Here is a 17978-nt window from a genome sequence, read left to right as displayed (position 1 = left end):
TTGAATCAATAAGCAACATTACAGGAGATGTATACAGAGGGATAGCGTGAATGACAATCATTCCCCAAACAGTGGCAGCCTCATGCCCACCAGGTAATGTCCCACAATAACAAGAGGAACTGTAAACAAATAGTTAACTCCAAAAAGTGCAAGTGCATTGTGCATTTCAATATAAAAACAGTAACACCAAAGGAACTATATCACAAGGTATATAAACCAATATATGCATACTTGGTACAGTTATATGAGGGAATGGCTACCGAGGTGGCACTAAAGAGTAAATATGGAGTAACAGAGAGTACAAGGTAAAAATAGTGTGGGCTAGTGGTATAGTTACCTGGAGAGCTGCGCTGCCTCCTGCCCCAACGCGCGTTTCGGCGTAGTGCCTTCTTCCAGGGGTATTATACATAACATGTTCAATGTAACCCCCTTACAGCCAAGCGACAGAATTAAAATCTTAATGATTTAGAGATGATCTGCAAAGAGGAGTGGACCAAAATTCCTGATATGTGCGCAAACCTCATCATCAACTACAAAAAAAGTCTGACTGCTGTGCTTGCCAACAATGGTTTTGCCACCAAGTATTAAGTCTTGTTTGCCAGAGGGATTAAATACTTATTTCTCACTGAAAAATGCAAATACATTTATATGATTTATACAATGTGATTTTCTGGATTTTATTTTTGATATTCTATCTCTCAATGATAACATTATTCTACCCTTAAAATTATAGACTGTTCATGTCTTTGTCAGTGGGCAAACTTACAAAATCAGCAAGGGATCAAATACTTATTTCTCCCACTGTATCACTAGAGATGCAATCGGAAATAAGTACAATGTTCATTACATTGTGTTTATTGTGACACATGTGATGACTTGTTGTGCGTCACTTGACTTCATGACTAATTTATGACCTGTTTATACTGCACAATTATTGTAATCATGCAATCTTAGGAGCGCTTGTTTCACAATAATCGCGCAGTCCAAATAGGCTGCCGGTCATCCAAGTGAAATGCTTATTCATCAGGTTAAATGATCTTCTGTGCTGCAGAAAAGATTGTCGCTCTTGACAGCATATTATCCTGTGTAAACAGGACTAGTGCTGGTGAGAATAACTGTAACCTGAGATGCAAATCTTTTACAGTTGGTTCAGTGCACATCTGAAGTGAGGTCAAATGACCACCAACTGACAAGCATGTTTCCAGTAAAAGGTCCCTTAACCCCTATCTGACCTCGGACGGGATAGTACGTCCGAGGTCAGATCCCCTGCTTTGATGCAGGGCTCCGCGGTGAGCCCGCATCAAAGCCGGGACATGTCAGCTGTTTTGAACAGCTGACATGTGCCCGTAATAGGCGCGGGCAGAATCGCGATCTGCCCGCACCTATTAACTAGTTAAATGCCGCTGTCAATCGCAGACAGCGGCATTTAACTACCGCTTCCGGCCGGGCGGCCGGAAATGACGTCATCGCCGACCCCCGTCACATGATCGGGGGTCGGCGATGCATCTGGATGGGTAACCATAGAGGTCCTAGAGTTACTGATTCTGGTCGGCGCTCACAGCACACCTGCATTTCTGCTACATAGCAGCGATCAGCAGATCGCTGCTATGTAGCAGAGCCGATCGTGCTGTGCCTGCTTCTAGTCTCCCATGGAGGCTATTGAAGCACGGCAAAAGTAAAAAAAAAATTGAAAAAAATGTTAAAAAAATAAAAAAAAATAAGTTTAAATCACCCCCCTTTCGCCCCAATCAAAATAAATCAATAAAAAAAAATATAAAATCTACGCATTTTTGGTATCGCCGCGCTCAGAATCGCCCGATCTATCAATGAAAAAAAAAGCATTAACCTGATCGCTAAACAGCGTAGCGGGAAAAAAATTCAAAACGCCAGAATTAGGTTTTTTTGGTCGCCGCGACATTGCATTAAAATGCAATAACGGGCGATCAAAAGAACATATCTGCACCGAAATGCTATCATTAAAAACGTAATCTAGGCTCGCAAAAAATAAGCCCTCAACCGACCCCAGATCACGAAAAATGGAGACGCTACGGGTATCGGAAAATGGCGCAATTTTTTTTTTTTTAAGCAAAGTTTGGAATTTTTTTTTACCACTTAGATAAAAAATAACCTAGTCATGTTAGGTGTCTATGAACTCGTAATGACCCGGAGAATCATAATGGCAGGTCAGTTTTAGCATTTAGTGAACCTAGCAAAAAAGCCAAACAAAAAACAAGTGTGGGATTGCACTTTTTTTGCAATTTCACCGCACTTGGAATTTTTTTCCCGTTTTCTAGTACACGACATGGTAAAACCAATGATGTCATTCAAAAGTACAACTCGTCCCGCAAAAAATAAGCCCTCACATGGCCAAATTGACGGAAAAATAAAAAAGTTATGGCTCTGGGAAGGAGGGGAGTGAAAAACGAACACGGAAAAACGAAAAATCCCAAGGTCATGAAGGGGTTAAAGATTTGCATAAATTGTCCGAACCCATCAATATTGACAGTCTTATGAGCGTTGAGGGATTTAAGGATTTGATGATTTTTTTTTTTGAAGTCACTGTCAGAGGATTCTGGAAGTGGCTCGCTGTTAGAGAACATAGGTGTGGAATAATTGGGCAAAATTATGCTGAGCGGTGAGCCGAAGCATCGTGCAGCTATCTAAAGTGTACAGTCATGGAATACAACTACCCAATGGGGGGTCGGGCAGTGGACGCTACAACACTCACACGACGGGATGGTAAAGAGGAGAGGAAGTCCCCTCCGATAGGGAAATGAGGGATGGTCACCACCTGAGCTCAAACCTGAGCCTGAACTCCCTTAACACCCTAAGTGGATCCTTCCCCCCACCTGTTGTGAATTCTGTTGTCGAACTCCCTCCTGTGGTCGTGAATGGTACTTCGGCGAGTTCTGTCCATGGACTCCCTCTAGTGGCTGTGAGTGGAGCTGCTGCTTCTGAGGCTCCTTACACAGGTGACGTGGTTTATCCTTTGGTTGGCTGCTCTATTTAACTCCACTCAGATCGTTACTCCATGCCAGCTGTCAAATGTTCCTGCATTGGTTCAGTTCGCTCTTGGATCTTTCTGGTGACCTGTCTACTCCAGCAGAAGCTAAGTTCCTGCTTGTTATTATTTGTTCATTGTTTCCTTGTCCAGCTGCATATTATGATTTTGCCTTGCTAGCTGGAAGCTCTGGGATGCAGAGTGGCATCTCCGCACCGTTAGTCGGTGCGGAGGTCTTTTTGCACACTCTGCATGGTCTTTTGTAGTTTTTTGTGCTGACCGCAAAGATACCTTTCCTATCCTCTGTCTGTTTAGTAAGTCTGGCCTCCCTTTGCTGAAACCTGTTTCATTTCTGCGTTTGTGACTTTCATCTTTACTCACAGTCAATATATGTGGGGGGCTGCCTTTTCCTTTGGGGAATTTCTCTGAGGCAAGGTAGGCTTTATTTTCTATCTCTAGGGCTAGCTAGCTCTTAGGCTGTGAAGAGGCGTCTAGGGAGAGTCAGGAACGCTCCACGGCTATCTCTAGTGTGTGATAGGATTAGGGGTTGCGGTCAGCAGAGCTCCCACATCCCAGAGCTTGTCCTGTGTGAGTTTAACTATCAGGTCGTGCCGGGTGCTCCTAACCACCAGGTCCATAACAGTACAGCTGGCCCAAAGTATTAATGCATCTCAATAGAGGGATAAGAGAAGTTCTGAGACCATTTTTTTTTCTTTGCACTGTGTTTTGTCTTTCTTTTCCCCTAAACCTTTGGGTGGTTCAGGACACAGGTGTAGATATGGAAATTCAAGGTCTGTCCTCTTGTGTGGATCGTCTCACTGCAAGGGTACAAAACATTCAAGATTTTGTGGTTCAGAATCCGATGTTAGAGCCTAGAATTCCTATTCCTGATTTATTTTCTGGGGATAGATCTAAGTTCTTGAATTTCAAAAATAATTGTAAACTGTTTCTAGCTTTGAAACCTCGCTCCTCTGGTGACCCCGTTCAATAAGTAAAAATCATTATTTCTTTGTTGCGTGGTGACCCTCAAGACTGGGCATTTTCCCTTGCGCCAGGAGATCCTGCATTGCGTGAAGTTGATGCGTTTTTTCTGGCGCTTGGATTGCTTTATGATGAACCAAATTCAGTGGATCAGGCAGAATAAATCTTGCTGGCTTTGTGTCAGGGTCAGGATGAAGCGGAGGTGTACTGTCAGAAGTTTAGAAAGTGGTCTGTGCTTACTCAGTGGAATGAGTGTGCCCTGGCGGCAATTTTCAGAAAGGGTCTTTCTGAAGCCCTTAAGGATGTCATGGTGGGATTTCCCATGCCTGCTGGTCTGAATGAGTCTATGTCCTTGGCCATTCAGATCGATCGGCGCTTGCGTGAGCGCAAAGCTGTGCACCATTTGGCGGTATTCTCTGAGCATAGGCCTGAGCCTATGCAATGTGATAGGACTTTGACCAGAGCTGAACGGCAAGAACACAGACGTCGGAATGGGCTGTGTTTTTACTGTGGTGAATCCACTCATGCTATCTCCGATTGTCCTAAGCGCACTAAGCGGTTCGCTAGGTCTGCCACCATTGGTACGGTACAGTCTAAATTTCTTTTGTCCGTTACTCTGATTTGCTCTCTGTCGTCCTATTCTGTTATGGCATTTGTGGATTCAGGCGCTGCCCTGAATTTGATGGACTTGGAGTTTGCCAGGCGCTGTGGTTTTTTCTTGGAGCCCTTGCAGTATCCTATTCCATTGAGAGGAATTGATGCTACGCCTTTGGCCAAGAATAAGCCTCAGTACTGGACTCAATTGACCATGTGCATGGCTCCTGCACATCAGGAGGATATTTGCTTTTTGGTGTTGCATAATCTGCATGATGTGGTCGTTTTGGGGTTGCCATGGCTACCGGTCCATAATCCAGTGTTGGATTGGAAATCTATGTCTGTGTCCGGCTGGGGTTCTCAGGGGCTACATGGTGATGTTCCATTGTTGTCAATTTCGCCTTCCACTCCTTCTGAGGTCCCTGAGTTTTTGTCAGATTACCGGGATGTATTTGAAGAGCCCAAATCCGGTGCCCTACCTCCTCATAGGGGTTGCGATTGTGCTATTAATTTGATTCCTGGTAGTAAGTTTCCTAAAGGCCGACTGTTTAATTTATCTGTGCCAGAGCACGCCGCTATGCAGAGTTAAATAAAGGAATCCTTGGAGAAGGGTCATATTCGCCCGTCGTCGTCACCATTGGGAGCAGGGTTCTTTTTTGTGGCCAAAAAGGATGGCTCTTTGAGACCTTGTATTGATTACCGCCTTCTTAATAAGATCACAGTCAAATTTCAGTATCCTTTGCCGCTGCTGTCTGATTTGTTTGCTCGGATTAAGGGGGCTAGTTGGTTCACCAAGATAGATCTTTGAGGGGCGTATAATCTTGTGCGAATTAAACAGGTCGATGAATGGAAAACAGCATTTAATACGCCTGAGGGCCATTTTGAGTACCTGGTTATGCCATTCGGGCTTTCTAATGCTCCATCTGTGTTTCAGTCCTTTATGCATGACATCTTCCGAGAGTACCTGGATAGATTCATGATTGTATATTTGGATGACATTTTGGTCTTTTCGGATGATTGGGAGTCTCATGTGAAGCAGGTCAGAATGGTGTTCCAGGTCCTTCGTGCAAATTCCTTGTTTGTGAAGGGGTCAAAGTGTCTCTTTGGAGTTCAGAAGGTTTAATTTTTGGGTTTCATTTTTTCCCCTTCTACTATCGAGATGGACCCTATTAAAGTCCAGGCCATTTATGATTGGACTCAGCCGACATCTGTGAAGAGTCTGCAAAAGTTCCTGGGCTTTGCTAATTTTTACCGTCGCTTCATCGCTAATTTTTCTAGTATTGCTAAACCGTTGACTGATTTGACCAAGAAACGTGCTGATGTGGTCAATTGGTCCTCTGCGGCTGTAGAGGCTTTTCAGGAGTTGAAGCGTCGTTTTTCTTCTGCCCTGTGTTGTGCCAGCCAGATGTTTCGCTCCCGTTTCAGGTCGAGGTTGATGCTTCTGAGATTGGAGCAGGGGCTGTTTTGTCGCAAAGAAGTTCTGATGGCTCGGGGATGAAACCATGTGCCTTCTTTTCTAGAAAATTCTCGCCTGCTGAGCGCAATTATGATGCTGGCAATCGAGAGTTGTTGGCCATGAAGTGGGCATTCGAGGAGTGGCGACATTGGCTTGAAGGAGCTAAACATCGCGTGGTGGTCTTGACGGATCACAAGAATTTGACTTATCTCGAGTCTGCCAAACGGTTGAATCCTAGACAGGCTCGATGGTCGCTCTTTTTCTCCCGTTTTGATTTTGTGGTTTCATACCTTCCGGGATCTAAGAATGTGAAGGCTGATGCCCTGTCAAGGAGTTTTGTGCCTGACTCTCCGGGTGTTCCGGAGCCGGCGGGTATTCTTAAAGAGGGGGTAATTGTTGTGAATTCTGTTGTCGAGCTCCCTCCTGTGGTCATGAATGGTACTTCGGCTGGTTCTGTCCATGGGCTTCCTCTGGTGGTTGTGAGTGGAGCTGCGGCTTCTGAGTTTCCTTCCACAGGTGACAAGGTTAATTCGTTAGCTGGCTGCTCTATTTAACTCCACTTAGATCATTGCTCCATGCCACCTGTCAATGTTCCAGCATTGGTCTAGTTCACTCCTGGATCGTTCTTGTGACCTGTCTTCCCAGCAGAAGCTAAGTTCCACTTGTTTTTCTCTGGTTTGCTATTTTTCTGTCCAGCTTGCTATTTTGATTTTTGTCTTGCTTGCTGGAAGCTCTGGGATGCAGAGGGAGCGCCTCCGCACCGTGAGTCGGTGCGGAGGGTCTTTTTGCGCCCTCTGCGTGGTCTTTTTGTAGTTTTTTGTGCTGACCGCAAAGTTACCTTTCCTATCCTCTGTCTGTTCAGTAAGTCGAGCCTCACTTTGCTAAATCTATCTCATCTCTGTGTTTGTAATTTTCATCTTTACTCACAGTCATTATATGTGGGGGGCTGCCTTTTCCTTTGGGGAATTTCTCTGAGGCAAGGTAGGCTTTATTTTTCTATCTCTAGGGCTAGCTAGTTTCTTAGGCTGTGTCGAGTTGCATAGGGAGCGTTAGGAGCAATCCACGGCTATTTCTAGTGTGTGTGATAGTATCAGGGATTGCGGTCAGCAGAGTTCCACGTCTGAGCTCGTCCCATATTATTAGTAACTATCAGGTCATTCCGTGTGCTCTTAACCACCAGGTCCATTATTGTCCTTACCACCAGGTCATAACAGTACAGGTGGCCCAAAGTATTAATGCATCTCAATATAGGGATAAGAGAAGTTCTGAGACCATTTTTTTTTCTTTGCAGTGTGTTTTGTCTCTCTTTTCCCCTTTACCTCTGGGTGGTTCAGGATACAGGTGTAGATATGGACATTCAAGGTCTGTCCTCTTGTATGGATAATCTCACTGCAAGGGTACAAAACATTCAAGATTTTGTGGTTCAGAATCCGATGTTAGAGCCTAGGATTCCAATTCCTGATTTGTTTTTTGGGGATAGATCTAAGTTTCTGAATTTCAAAAATAATTGTAAATTGTTTCTTGCTTTGAAACCTCGCTCCTCAGGTGACCCTGTTCAACAAGTGAAAATCATTATTTCTTTGTTACGTGGCGACCCTCAAGACTGGGCATTTTCCCTTGCACCAGGAGACCCAGCATTGCGTGATGTTGATGCGTTTTTTCTGGAGCTCGGATTGCTTTATGATGAACCTAATTCAGTGGATCAGGCAGAGAAAATCTTGCTGGCTCTGTGTCAGGGTCAGGATGAGGTAGAAATATATTGTCAGAAGTTTAGAAAGTGGTCTGTACTCACTCAGTGGAATGAATGTGCCCTGGCAGCAATTTTCAGAAAGGGTCTCTCTGAAGCCCTTAAGGATGTCATGGTGGGATTTCCCATGCCTGCTGCTCTGAATGAGTCTATGTCTTTGGCCATTCAGATCAATCGACGCTTGCGTGAGCGTAAAGCTGTGCACCATTTGGCGGTATTATCTGAGCATAGACCTGAGCCTATGCAATGTGATAGGACTTTGACCAGAGCTGAACGGCAAGAACACAGACGTCGGAATGGGCTGTGTTTTTACTGTGGTGATTCCACTCATGCTATCTCCGATTGTCCAAAGCGCACTAAGCGTTTCGCTAGGTCTGCTACCATTGGTACGGTACAGTCGAAATTTCTTTTGTCCGTTACTCTGATTTGCTCCTTGTCATCCTATTCTGTTATGGCATTTGTGGATTCAGGCGCTGCCCTGAATTTGATGGACTTGGAGTTTGCTAGGTGCTGTGGTTTTTTCTTGGAGCCCTTGCAGTATCCTATTCCATTGAGAGGAATTGATGCTACGCCTTTGGCCAAGAATAAGCCTCAGTACTGGACCCAATTGACCATGTGCATGGCTCCTGCACATCAGGAGGATATTCGCTTTTTGGTGTTGCATAATCTGCATGATGTGGTCGTTTTGGGGTTGCCATGGCTACAGGTCCATAATCCAGTATTGGATTGGAAATCTATGTCTGTGTCCAGCTGAGGTTGTCAGGGGGTACATGGTGATGTTCCATTTTTGTCTATTTCGTTATCCACCCCTTCTGAAGTCCCGGAGTTTTTGTCGGATTACCGGGATGTATTTGATGAGCCCAAATCCAGTGCCCTACCTCCTCATAGGGATTGCGATTGTGCTATCAATTTGATTCCTGGTAGTACGTTTCCTAAGGGCCGACTGTTCAATTTATCTGTGCCAGAGCACGCCGCTATGCGGAGTTATGTAAAGGAATCCTTGGAGAAGGGTCATATTCGCCCGTCGTCGTCACCATTGGGAGCAGGGTTCTTTTTTGTGGCCAAGAAGTATGGTTCTTTGAGACCTTGTATTGATTACCGCCTTCTTAATAAGATCACAGTCAAATTTCAGTACCCTTTGCCGCTGCTGTCAGATTTATTTGCTTGGATTAAGGGGGCTAGTTGGTTCACCAAGATAGATCTTCGTGGTGCGTATAATCTTGTGCGTATTAAACAGGGCGATGAATGGAAAACAGCATTCAATACGCCCGAGGGCCATTTTGAGTACCTGGTTATGCCATTCGGGCTTTCCAATGCTCCATCAGTATTTCAGTCCTTTATGCATGACATCTTCCGAGAGTACCTGGATAAATTCCTGATTGTATGTTTGGATGATATTTTGGTCTTCTCGGATGATTGGGAGTCTCAAGTGAAGCAGGTCAGAATGGTGTTCCAGGTCCTTCGTGCTAATTCTTTGTTTGTGAAGGGGTCAAAGTGTCTCTTTGGAGTTCAGAACGTTTCATTTTTGGGTTTCATTTTTTCCCCTTCTACTATCGAGATGGACCCTATTAAAGTCCAGGCCATTTATGATTGGACTCAGCCGACATCTGTGAAGAGTCTGCAAAAGTTCCTGGGCTTTGCTAATTTTTATCGTCGCTTCATCAGTAATTTTTCTAGTGTTGCTAAACCGTTGACTGATTTGACCAAGAAGGGTGCTGATGTGGTCAATTGGTCTTCTGCGGCTGTGGAAGCTTTTCAGGAGTTGAAGCGTCGTTTTTCTTCTGCCCCTGTGTTGTGCCAGCCAGATGTTTCGCTTCCGTTTCAGGTCGAGGTTGATGCTTCTGAGATTGGAGCAGGGGCTGTTTTGTCGCAAAGAAGTTCTGATGGCTCGGTGATGAAACCATGTGCCTTCTTTTCTAGAAAGTTTTCGCCTGCTGAGCGCAATTATGATGTTGGCAATCGGGAGTTGTTGGCCATGAAGTGGGCATTCGAGGAGTGGCGTCATTGGCTTGAAGGAGCCAAGCATCACATGGTGGTCTTGACGGATCACAAGAATTTGACTTATCTCGAGTCTGCCAAACGGTTGAATCCTAGACAGGCTCGTTGGTCGCTATTTTTCTCCCATTTTGATTTTGTGGTTTCGTACCTTCCAGGCTCTAAGAATGTGAAGGCTGATGCCCTGTCAAGGAGTTTTGTGCCCGACTCTCCGGGTGTTCCTGAGCCGGCGGGTATTCTCAAAGAGGGGGTAATTTTGTCTGCCATCTTCCCTGATTTGCGGCGGGTGCTGCAAAAATTTCAGGCTGATACACCTGACCGTTGCCCAGCGGAGAAACTGTTTGTCCCTGATAAATGGACTAGTAGAGTTATCTCTGAGGTTCACTGTTCGGTGTTGGCTGGTCATCCTGGAATCTTGGGTACCAGAGATTTGGTGGCTAGATCCTTTTGGTGGCCGTCTTTGTTGCGGGATGTGCGTTCTTTTGTGCAGTCCTGTGGGACTTGTGCTCGGGCTAAGCCCTGCTGTTCTCGTGCCAGTGGGTTGCTTTTACCCTTGCCGGTCCCGAAGAGGCCCTGGACGCATATCTCTGTGGATTTTATTTCGGATCTCCCTGTCTCTCAAAAGATGTCGGTCATTTGGGTGGTTTGTGATCGCTTCTCTAAGATGGTCCATTTGGTACCCTTGTCTAAATTGCCTTCCTCCTCTGATTTGGTGCCATTGTTTTTCCAGCATGTGGTTCGTTTACATGGCATTCCGGAGAACATCGTTTCGGACAGAGGTTCCCAGTTTGTTTCGAGGTTTTGGCGAGCCTTTTGTGCTAGGATGGGCATTGATTTGTCTTTTTCCTCGGCTTTCCATCCTCAGACAAATGGCCAAACCGAACGAACTAATCAGACTTTGGAAACATATCTGAGATGCTTTGTGTCTGCTGATCAGGATGATTGGGTGTCCTTTTTGCCTTTGGCTGAGTTCGCCCTTAATAATCGGGCCAGCTCGGCTACTTTGGTTTCGCCGTTTTTCTGCAATTCTGGTTTCCATCCTCGTTTCTCTTCAGGGCAGGTTGAGTCTTCGGACTGTCCTGGTGTAGATACTGTGGTGGATAGGTTGCAGCAGATTTGGACTCATGTGGTGGACAATTTGACATTGTCCCAGGAGAAGGCTCAACGTTTCGCTAACCGCCAGCGCTGTGTGGGTCCCCGACTTCGTGTTGGGGATTTGGTTTGGTTGTCGTCTCGTTATGTTCCTATGAAAGTTTCCTCTCCTAAGTTTAAGCCTCGTTTCATTGGTCCGTATAAGATTTCTGAGGTTCTCAATCCTGTGTCGTTTCGTTTGACCCTTCCAGCTTCTTTTGCCATCCATAATGTATTCCATAGGTCATTGTTGCGGAGATACGTGGCGCCTGTGGTTCCATCCGTTGATCCTCCTGCCCCGGTGTTGGTTGAGGGGGAGTTGGAGTATGTGGTGGAGAAGATTTTGGATTCTCGTATTTCGAGACGGAAACTCCAGTACCTGGTCAAGTGGAAGGGTTATGGTCAGGAAGATAATTCCTGGGTCTTTGCCTCCGATGTTCATGCTGCCGATCTGGTTCGTGCCTTTCATTTGGCTCGTCCTGGTCGGCCTGGGGGCTCTGGTGAGGGTTCGTTGACCCCTCCTCAAGAGGGGGTACTGTTGTGAATTCTGTTGTCGAGCTCCCTCCTGTGGTCATGAATGTTACTTCGGCTGGTTCTGTCCAAGGGCTTCCTCTGGTGGTTGTGAGTGGAGCTGTGGCTTCTGAGTTTCCTTCCACAGGTGACAAGGTTAATTCGTTAGCTGGCTGCTCTATTTAACTCCACTTAGATCATTGCTCCATGCCACCTGTCAATGTTCCAGCATTGGTCTAGTTCACTCCTGGATCGTTCTTGTGACCTGTCTTCCCAGCAGAAGCTATGTTCCACTTGTTTTTCTCTGGTTTGCTATTTTTCTGTCCAGCTTGCTATTTTGATTTTTGTCTTGCTTGCTGGAAGCTCTGGGACGCAGAGGGAGCGCCTCCGCACCGTGAGTCGGTGCGGAGGGTCTTTTTGCGCCCTCTGCGTGGTCTTTTTGTAGTTTTTTGTGCTGACCGCAAAGTTACCTTTCCTATCCTCTGTCTGTTCAGTAAGTCGGGCCTCACTTTGCTAAATCTATCTCATTTCTGTGTTTGTAATTTTCATCTTTACTCACAGTCATTATATGTGGGGGGCTGCCTTTTCCTTTGGGGAATTTCTCTGAGGCAAGGTAGGCTTTATTTTTCTATCTCTAGGGCTAGCTAGTTTCTTAGGCTGTGTCGAGTTGCATAGGGAGCGTTAGGAGCAATCCAGGGCTATTTCTAGTGTGTGTGATAGGATCAGGGATTGCGGTCAGCAGAGTTCTACGTCTCAGAGCTCGTCCTATATTATTAGTAACTATCAGGTCATTCCGTGTGCTCTTAACCACCAGGTCCATTATTGTCCTTACCACCAGGTCATAACAGGTAATTTTGTCTGCCATCTCCCCTGATTTGCGACGCGTGCTGCAGAAGTTTCAGGCTAATAGACCTGACCGTTGTCCAACGGAGAAACTGTTTGTCCCTGATAGATGGACTAGTAGAGTTATCTCTGAGGTTCATTGTTTGGTGTTGGCTGGTCATCCTGGAATCTTTGGTACCAGAGATTTTGTGGCTAGATCCTTTTGGTGGCCTTCTTTGTCATGGGATGTGCGTTTTTTTGTGCAGTCCTGTGGGACTTGTGCTCGGGCTAAGCCCTGCTGTTCTCGTGCCAGTGGGTTGCTTTTGCCCTTGCCGGTCCCGAAGAGGCCCTAGACGCATATTTCCATGGATTTTATTTCTGATCTCCCTGTTTCTCAAAGGATGTCGGTCATTTGGTTGGTTTGTGATCACTTCTCTAAGATGGTCCATTTGGTACCCTTGTCTAAATTGCCTTCCTCCTCTGATTTGGTGCCATTGTTTTTCCAGCATGTGGTTCGCTTGCATGGCATTCCGGAGAACATCGTCTCGGACAGAGGTTCCCAGTTTGTTTCGAGGTTTTGGCGGTCCTTTTGTGTTAAGATGGGCATTGATTTGTCTTTTTCTTCGGCTTTCCATCCTCAGACAAATGGCCAAACCGAACGAACTAATCAGACTTTGGAAACATATCTGAGATGCTTTGTTTCTGCTGATCAGGATGATTGGGTGTCCTTCTTGCCTTTGGCTGAGTTCGCCCTAAAATAATCGGGCCAGCTCGGCTACTTTGGTTTTGCCGTTTTTCTGTAATTCTGGTTTCCATCCTCGTTTCTCTTCAGGGCAGGTTGAGCCTTCGGACTGTCCTGGTGTGGATACTGTGGTGGACAGGTTGCAGCAGATTTGGACTCATGTGGTGGACAATTTGACATTGTCCCAGGAGAAGGCTCAAAGTTTCGCTAACCGCCGGCGCTGTGTTGGTCCCCGACTTCGTGTTGGGGATTTGGTTTGGTTGTCATCTCGTCATGTTCCTATGAAGGTTTCCTCTCCTAAGTTTAAGCCTCGTTTCATTGGGCCATATAAGATTTCTGAAGTTCTTAATCCTGTGTCATTTCGTTTGGACCTTCCAGCTTCTTTTGCCATCCATAATGTGTTCCATAGGTCATTGTTGCGGAGATACGTGGCGCCTATGGTTCCCTCCTTTGATCCTCCTGCCCCGGTGTTGGTTGAGGGGGAGTTGGAGTATGTGGTGGAGAAGATTTTGGATTCTCGTGTTTCGAGACGGAAACTCCAGTACCTGGTCAAGTGGAAGGGTTATGGTCAGGAAGATAATTCCTGGGTTTTTGCCTCTAATGTTCATGCTGCCGATCTAGTTCGTGCCTTTCATTTGGCTCATCCTGATCGGCCTGGGGGCTCTGGGGAGGGTTCGGTGACCCCTCCTCAAGGGGGGGTACTGTTGTGAATTCTGTTGTCGAACTCCCTCCTGTGGTCGTGAATGGTACTTCGGCGAGTTCTGTCCATGGACTCCCTCTAGTGGCTGTGAGTGGAGCTGCTGCTTCTGAGGTTCCTTACACAGGTGACGTGGTTTATCCTTTGGTTGGCTGCTCTATTTAACTCCACTCAGATCGTTACTCCATGCCAGCTGTCAATGTTCCTGCATTGGTTCAGTTCGCTCTTGGATCTTTCTGGTGACCTGTCTACTCCAGCAGAAGCTAAGTTCCTGCTTGTTATTATTTGTTCATTGTTTCCTTGTCCAGCTGCATATTATGATTTTGCCTTGCTAGCTGGAAGCTCTGGGATGCAGAGTGGCATCTCCGCACCGTTAGTCGGTGCCGAGGTCTTTTTGAACACTCTGCATGGTCTTTTGTAGTTTTTTGTGCTGACCGCAAAGATACCTTTCCTATCCTCTGTCTGTTTAGTAAGTCTGGCCTCCCTTTGCTGAAACCTGTTTCATTTCTGCGTTTGTGACTTTCATCTTTACTCCCAGTCAATATATGTGGGGGGCTGCCTTTTCCTTTGGGGAATTTCTCTGAGGCAAGGTAGGCTTTATTTTCTATCTCTAGGGCTAGCTAGCTCTTAGGCTGTGAAGAGGCGTCTAGGGAGAGTCAGGAACGCTCCACGGCTATTTCTAGTTGTGTGATAGGATTAGGGGTTGCGGTCAGCAGAGCTCCCACATCCCAGAGCTTGTCCTGTGTGAGTTTAACTATCAGGTCATGCCGGGTGCTCCTAACCACCAGGTCCATAACACCCACCGCCGTCAGGCCCCTCATCCCTCACTGTCACTTCACACTACCCTGGCCAGTGAACTGGCCAACAAGGGTACCAGCCTCCCCACTGCAGATGGTACAACACAGAGGACAGTGACAAACACTGTAGTATAAACAAAACATTCAGCTTCCAGATTCTGCTGCCAAGCTCCACACTGCAGATGACACAGAAACAGGACTCCAAACGCCAGAAGTAGCTGACACCAGAGAGCTGCAACTGTATGGCTGGTCTCATAGAGAAGCTCTCTCATCAACAGTCAGCTGATGTATCATGTATCAGGTATCCTTTATCATTTAAAGGATGGTGGGAGTGGTCCTCACTCACATCAGCTGACCCAGCAACTCTGCAATTGCAGATTGCCAGCGAAGAAAAACTGACATTAACCCCCCCCCCCCCGTTGGTCTGAAAGGAAAAAAGCTACATTTTAATTATAGTGGAGCCAGAGTTGCCACAAATCCAAAAATGCATTATGACATGTACATTGCGCATTGCAAACCTTTAGGCACAAAGAAGTCTGATAAGTTAAATGTTCTCACTTTTCTTACAAAATGTGACACTTGTTAAATCTTTTTAGGAGATGCGATAATAACATAGTTACAGCTCCACAATCACACCCCAGGAGGCTGAAAAAATGTGCAGTAGCCACAGCTTTCTCTTGTCAGTGGGAGTTCAATATAGACACTGCACTTACAGGCCACATGCCCATTTGATCAAGCTAAGTTCACACTAGGCATTTCTGCTGTGTTTTGTATGCTAATTTTCAGTTATTTTACAGTAACAGCAAAGCCTATGAGATTTCAGAAATCTCATGCACAAGCATTGGTTTTTTTTGTCATCAGTATTTTGTGCTTTGCATGTTTTTTTGGACATAGAGCATGTCACTTCTTTCAGAGTTTTTCAATTTTTTTTCAGTGTTTTTCACCCATTGAAAGTGTTCTGTCTTCATACACGTTAACACAGTGTGCAGTCTGACATACAGCATAAACCACTTCTATCTTCCAAATAAGCAGATCGTTCTCTGTAGTCTAACTTGTTTATTGGTTAACAGGTAAAGAACATGTGGTAAAACTATAAGAATACAAATAACATTGGTAAGTACTGGGCAAATAATCACACAGATGACACTTTACAATCAACAGGAAAGTATAGTGTGATGCAACCGTGAACACTGAAATACACAGATCTCTAATAATCACATCTCCTTTGTACTGGCTGCTATATAGTTAATCACATTTCTGTACAATACTGTATTACAAGAAGAGAGATAATAATCTTACCAGATATGCTTTACCAGGATAGCAACTCAAGTTGGAGCAGTTACAGGAGGGCAAATAAACAGGTGTGTCCCAGGAAGTACACAGAAGAAAATGTAGTTTCTTCTTCCCAGCAAACCTTGTTTTAATCCCACAATGCAACACTTTATTTGCTGCTAAAGACAGATTATAAATTCATCCACCACTAGATGGTGCTATAACGCAACAAATCAGAACATAAATACGAATATACTGCCCTTTATTCAGATGGGCAGAACACTCCCCGCTTGGCATCAACTGATGCCACTTACAGGCTCTTTTGGCGAAAACAATATAACAAGTTCCACAACTGGTCTGAGGAATAATTTATTCTCCCTAGCCTTTGACCTTGATCTTGCACACTTTCCCATCCTTGCTTGGGAATACTTTGGTGACAAGGCCTAATGGCCACTCATTTCGGTGTGACTGGCTGTCTTTCATGAGTACATCACCGGGTTTGATGTTTGGTTTGTCGATCTGCCACTTCTTCCTTGGCTGTAAGGTGGAGAGATACTGCTTTCTTCATTTGTCCTAGAAGGTATTGGAGAGACTTTGTACTTGTCTCCATTGACCTATGTAGAGGTCCTTGCTACTGAACTCTCCAAGTGTTGTGCTGAGAGCGCTGGTTTTCTGAGTGAGTAGCAAGGCGGGAGTGAGAATGGTCGGATCTCCAGAGTCACTAGAAAGTGCAGTCAATGGTCTGGCATTTATGATGGCTGAAACTTCAGACAAGAATGTAGTCAAACTTTTGTGTGTGTCTTGTACTACTTGCTTGCAAGAAGATTGAGTCTAAGATTCTATGTGCTATTCCTATCATCCTCTCCCAAGAACCTCCCATGTGAGAAGAGTGTGGTAGATTGAAGGTCCAGATGCATCTCTGCTCACTCAAGTATCTTTCCACACTGGTAGTGTCTAGGTTGGAAGGAATTTGAAGTTCTTTCACTGCTCCTACGAAATTTGTGTCTCTATTAGAGCGTATGTGCTTCACTTGCCCTCTGATGGCAATGAAACATTGGAGTGCATTTATGAAACTTGAAGTGTCCATGGATTCAATTACTTCAATGTGGACTGCTCTTATGGACATTCAGGTGAACATAACTCCCAGCGTTTTGCGTAGGCTTGGACTCTTCTAGTGTGCCATGCAACCACAGACCATGAAAAAACACAAAAATTTAGCTTGACTTAAGTTGGTACACAAGCAGCACATAAATGCATGTTTACATTGGCCATAAAACATATAAAACCTACAAGAGAAAAAATGAGCAAAACCCCTGCTGTAACTAAAAAGCAGAAAGTGCATCTAAATAACACAGAGGTCTAGTAATACTGTTTTTGAACAAAAATAGCATAAAAGTCATCACATTACGACAAGGTAACTCTGATCAGGACAGTCCACAGATCATTGCCCGAATACATACATCTGTACTAAGTTTGTCTGCTGGAAGATTGGCCATCTTTGGGTTTTGAGTCACGCCACAGAGTTTGCGACAAATCACACAGTTGAAGATGAGTTTACTCACAACATCTCTTTGCTCCGACTATCTATAGTCCAGCAGTTCATAGATTCCCTTTAGTAAACAATCGGCCTTTATGTTTCACCAAAACATGATGGTGCTGCACTGTTAAATATGCTTATTTCGCATATTTATTTAATAAGGACTGTTTACCAGATGCCTCAGAAAAAATGTAGTGGTTTATTGAATTCTCCACCAAAAAAACATCTTTGCAGCAAAACAAAATAGGTGAAATAGTTACGAAGAGATTCTCCATTTGTCCATAGCAAAGCTTGTTCCCCATCTTTCCTGAGACTCTGAATGGTAAATGGTGTCTGTCTCTGTCATGGAGTAGAAGTCATCATTGTTAACTCACATACCAGCTGTTCATTCCATCTCTGTGAAGTCTGTAGTCCATAGAGAGTGAAGGAGAAGGCCCAAATGACTGCCCCCAAGTGACCGCCCCCACCCTCCTAAGAGCCGTGGATATATATGTCCCATAGAGAAAGTGTTCTCTCTATATGGTGTTAACTTTTATTTTGAGCTAAATATACAGAAATAGCTTTTGTAATGTCAGCAAAACTTTCCACGAGGCTCAGTACAGAAATTGAGTGTAATAATAAATAATAATTAATATTTAACATGCACGAGCAGAATCGTGACATGAAGATGTCCAGGAATTATTACAGGGTGTTTCT

At 45.0% G+C, this 17978-nt stretch overlaps 1 long non-coding RNA gene across 1 annotated transcript in view; it reads right to left on the bottom strand.

The window, feature by feature from the left end:
- The window catches only part of LOC138672311 (uncharacterized), a 240228-nt gene extending 224395 nt beyond the window's left edge, over positions 1-15833 (bottom strand). The window contains exon 1 of the long non-coding RNA XR_011319704.1: positions 15773-15833. This is a non-coding gene — a long non-coding RNA (uncharacterized lncRNA). The remainder of the gene's footprint in view (positions 1-15772) is intronic.
- Between the last annotated feature and the right edge of the window lie 2145 nt (positions 15834-17978).

This window comes from Ranitomeya imitator, chromosome 3 (genome assembly GCF_032444005.1).
Source record: "Ranitomeya imitator isolate aRanImi1 chromosome 3, aRanImi1.pri, whole genome shotgun sequence".
Lineage (NCBI taxonomy): Eukaryota > Metazoa > Chordata > Amphibia > Anura > Dendrobatidae > Ranitomeya > Ranitomeya imitator.
This window is presented reverse-complemented; position numbering and strand designations above follow the sequence as displayed.